The following is a 5,103-nucleotide window of genomic DNA, read 5'->3' on the forward strand; positions in this document are numbered from 1 at the left end:
GAAGAAGACAGGCACACGAGGGAACAGGCCACTTTTGTTCTCTGTTGGGCCTGGGGCCTGCAAGAGTCTACAAGAAAACAGCAGTTTCTCCAGCATTACCCTGTGGTTTCCGGTTAAAACCATACGTTGCAAGTTCTGCTTCCTAGAATGGGGAGCTAGCTTTTTTCCAGACCAAGCCTCTGGCTGAAAGTAACTAGAAAAGGACAAAAATATTTCATTTAACCTCTATGATGGCATTGAAGAGCAATGAAAGACCTGGAGAAGCAAGATCTAGGGGAGAAGGAGGAAGCCCAATTTTCTTTCTGTCTTCCTTACTTTCTTTCTTTTTTCTTTTTCTTTTCTTTTCTTTTTTTTTTTTTTTTTTTTTTTTTTTTTTTTTTTTTTTTTTTGACAGAGTTTCGCTCTTGTTGCCCAGGCCGGAGTGCAATGACACCATCTTGGTTCACTGCAAGCTCTCCCTCCTGGATTCAAGCGATTCTCCTGCCTCAGTCTCCCAAGTAGCTGGGATTACAGGGGCCCGCCACCATGCCCGGCTAATTTTTGTGTCTTTAGTAGAGGCAGGCTTTCACCATGTTGGCCAGGCTGGTCTCAAACTCTGAACTCAGGTGATCTGCCCACCTCGGTCTTTCAAAGTGCTGGGATTACAGGCATCAGCAACCACGCCCAGTCAAGGAAGCCCAGTTTTTAGCAGCCCTTCTCCTTGGGATATTTGCCAATTTGAACTTTTTGGTTGAAAAGCTGATCAGAAAGGTGCAGCTGAGAAGCTGAGAAGAACTTTTGACCATCTCTCACCAGGGTGCAGGTACAAAAATTAGAGTAAAAGATGTGCCAATCAGGAGAGGCTATGATAAGCAGCTCAGGTTTTTAGCCGGGATCTCGAATAAGTACAGCATAGAAATAAGAGAATTTTGGCCCAGGTTTCCTAGAATACAGAGCCCAAAGCAAAAGCTTGCATGCTTCCTAGGAAATATAATTGCAGGGATGCTGGAGTGAGGAAGAAAGGTGAGTGAAGCAGAGAAATATGAGCACATATAAGGAAGTGGATCACTGAGCTTTACAACAAGCACACCTGACTGCAATGTTTCATGGGAAATGCTATGTGTCTTTGAACAGTCCTTCCAAGGGCATGTGGGTTGAAAATTTTCCTGCCAGTGCCTTGCATCTCTTGTCCCCTAGGGTAAAAGTTCACTCACTCCATAGAGGGTTAACTCCTACATTTCAAGATTATACACCAATCCCTTTTGCAGCCTCAAGACAGCCATATTCTACACACTTTATATCTGTGTGTAGAAGCTGTAGGGGAAGCCAGAGACATTTCACAGCAGACTCATGTGTCTTGAATGCCTTTTTCAGAGTCAGTAACCCTTGTGTTGGCCAAGGCTGAACGGGTAACCAATAGCCCTAAAGACAGGTGAAACTCATAGGATCTGAAAAAGAATGTAAGAGGTATCTGGTCCACAATGAGTAGACCAGAACTAGAGCAGCACTAGCCAAATCCAGCTTCCAATATTAAATCATTTCAATATCTGATTGGATTATGGAGATCTGCCTCTGGAAAGGCAAGACTAAGATAAAGTCCAGTGAGGGACCCCCACTGGGTGCAAAATTTAAGGGAGCTCAAAAAAATCTTCATATTTGTGATAAATAATGTACAATTGCAATATTTAAATAATCAAAATTAATGCAAAATATTTATGATGAAGAAATATCAAAATGGTGCTTTGATTGGAAACTACAAGACTTATGACAAAAGAAACTGCGAAGAAATAAGGAACTTTACTTAGTAAAGCTGTTCCTCACAGAGGTATAGGTTAACAATTCTGAACCTGCTGCACATGTGTAATGGGACTGAACAATGAGTAAATGAAAGAGAGAGAGGTGGTCGGAGCCAGGTTTCTCACTGTTAGAGCTAGAGGGCGTAGAAAGGAAAGTGGGGAAGGCTAGAATAAAGCATGTGGTTTTAAATTAGTGCAGACAGCAGTGCGAACTCATGAGTAGCTCAAAATAGATATAGATGGAGAGACATAGAAATAATTACAGGCATGTACGTATACAAATATGTATATGGGTTATTATACATATGGACATATATTTCCTAGCTCTGTCTACTGAGAGGGCCTAGGAGCTATGGTGTTCTAACAACAGTGAGGATACCCAGTGCCCTAATCCTGGTTTCTGCTAAAAGCACCCAGGGATCTTTGGAGAAATGGCTGATTCTAGGGCTGGGCCGGAAGCTCATCTTGTAGTACCAGAAAATAAGGAAATGCTCAAAAAAAGTAAAACCATAGGGACATGACTCAAGAGCCAACCTGAAAGAGTTCTCAAGAGCTAAATCTGGAACAATTTCAGCAACATGAAATTACAATACTAGATTATAACCCCAAGTGTAAAATACATATCCATGAAGCAATACATTTCTCTTAGTAACTGATAAAACAAGCAGAAAATAATAAGCAAAGAACAATATGATTAAAAAGTTGATCTAATTAACATACGTAGAGTATGACCTCCCAGCAGTGAAAGAATATACATTCTTTTCAACTGCACATGAAAATTTGCCAAAATTAAACATACATTGAGCCACAAAGTAAATTTCAACAGATTTCAAAGAACTGAAATCACATAGAAGATATTCTCTACCCACAGTGGCATTAAACTAGAAATAAGTAACAAGAAAATTACTAGAAAAATCCTCAAATATTTGGAAATTAAGCAATATACGTCTAAGTAAATCATGGGTCAAAGGAGAAATCACAGTGGAAAGGAGAAACTAATGGAATAACAATGAAAATACAACAGATGAAAACCACACAGTAAACCCAGACTTAGAGAGAAATGTATACCCTGGTATTCATATAAGGGAAAAGAGGAATGAGCGTCTATCCCTAGGAAGCTAAAATTATAACAGCAAATCAAACTCAAAGAATTTTGCTTTTTAAATAGATGAAGTAGATAGTGGAAAGGCAATGCTCCTGCAAAAATGACCTAGAAAAATCAGAGATCTTATAAAAATTACATATTCAAAAGCATCAGAATTATAGAGATTATGGAATAAGGAAGTCAAATTCCATTGAAAGGAGAACGTTTCAGAGCCAAGCTGAATATATCTATCCTTGGGGTATTTGTAGATCCTGGGCACAGGCCACAGATTGAGAATCTGGGGTGTGACTTGTACAGGGGTCTCTTAGTGGCAGAGTTTTAGGAAGTCACATGAGACTAGACTCATAGAATTGGAGACTTGAGGGGCTTCAGACACATGGCAGGTTTCCTTTTCAAGACCTTAGCTGAAATCTCAAACTTCACGTCAGGAGGCTAAATAATTAATCCAAATTCTTGGAAAGCTGAGAATTTTCTACAGTCTTAACATGATTGGTAGATAAAAATCTGCTTGGGGAGTGAGCAATGAGAGCCCTAGGAATGATAATAATTGACACTGACAATCTCCCACTCCCTTCGCCAGCAGCCGGGCATACCTGGAGGCCAAGAATCCAGTTTTGGTACCTAGCAGAAGGCTGCTGCTATAGGACTGAGAAGCCAGCCTAAGGTAGTTGGAGAGCCTCAAATACATAGTTTTCCCTTTCAAGATGACTGCAAAATTCTGAAAGTACTCAAGGTGGGGGGCTAAAAATTTAAGCCAAAAACCTCTGAAAAGCAGAGTGAAAAGTTCCCATGTCTTTAGAGGCTGAGAAAAAAAAATAACACACTAGTCTCTTAATTCTGGAGAGCCACAGCCTAGGACAGGGACAAACCAGAGGTAAAGTGCATTGAACTTAATTCGTGCCATAGGTATAACTGAGTGTTATAATGGGTAAATTGTAATAAATGCCGTTAATGACCTGATCAGATTTATTTGGGCCATATCATTGTAGCACACAGTGACCTAACTTCCAACAGTTTGATGGCTTTATTCTAGATGCTGAAGCCCACTCTATGCATGCACACAAGAACCAGAGAATCAGTGTCTCCTGAGAGCAGCCTTCAATCAATGACTAATGAGAGCTAATTAGTAAATATCTCCACTCCTTCATCTGTCAGATGGGCAAACTCTTAGCATATATTCTACATGGATGCTCAACATTCCCAAGCAAAAGAAAGCTCCAGTTACTCACAGTGAGAACTTGCTGGATAATAACCCCTTAGTTGACTGTATTTGCTCTCCTGTCTCACTTCTCCATTCCATTACCAATGTTTTCTGGGATCATATTTTACATGAACAACTTGTTCTCAAATTCAGTATCAGGGTCTACTTCTAAAAGAGCCCAAAGAAACCAAGCAGGAGACAGAATCAATAAACTTGAAGACAGATTAACAGAAAAATCCAAGCTGAATCACAGAGAGAAAAAGAATGTGGGTCAGGGGATGGGGAAACAGGACCAAGTGTGAGAAACCTAAAGAATACAGCCCAAAAGCTTAGCTTGTGTAACTGAAATTAGCAAAAGAGGAGAGAAAGAATGAGGCAGAAGCACTATTAGAAAAAATTATGGCTAATTATTTTACAAGCCTTACAAAAGGCATCAAACCACAGACCAAGAAACCTAATAAAACTCCAGCAAGATAAATACAAAGAAGACCTCACCTAGGCACGTTACCACAAAGCCATTGAAAACAAAGACTAAGAGAAAACATGAAAGTAGATAGAGAAAATAGACACACCATCCTCAAAAAATCTCAGTAAGAGGGAGAGATAAATTATTATCAGATATGAAAACCCAAAGACAATGAAATAATGCTTACTTGACATGCTAAAACAAGCTAGCATGGTGGCATGTGCCTGTAGCTTCAGCTACTTGGAAGGTTGAGGCAGAACCATGCCTTGAGCCCAGAAGTTCAAGGCCAGGCTGGTCAATATAGCAAGATCCCATCTGAAAAAAAAAATGAAGTTTTAAAAGAAAATAATTGTCAACCAAGAATACTACATTCAGTGAAAATATTCTTGAAAAATAAATATGAGGAGTTCTGGCTTCTGGTCAGACTAACCATTTTGCAGATAACAATCTTTTAAATTCAGAAAGATTTTAAAATATAATTATTTGAAGATATTGAAAATTGAATAAACCAAACAGAAATTAGTTGTAAGCCCCCCCCTTGAAAAATGAACTGCAA

This window comes from Cebus imitator, unplaced genomic scaffold (genome assembly GCF_001604975.1).
Source record: "Cebus imitator isolate Cc_AM_T3 unplaced genomic scaffold, Cebus_imitator-1.0 Scaffold76, whole genome shotgun sequence".
Lineage (NCBI taxonomy): Eukaryota > Metazoa > Chordata > Mammalia > Primates > Cebidae > Cebus > Cebus imitator.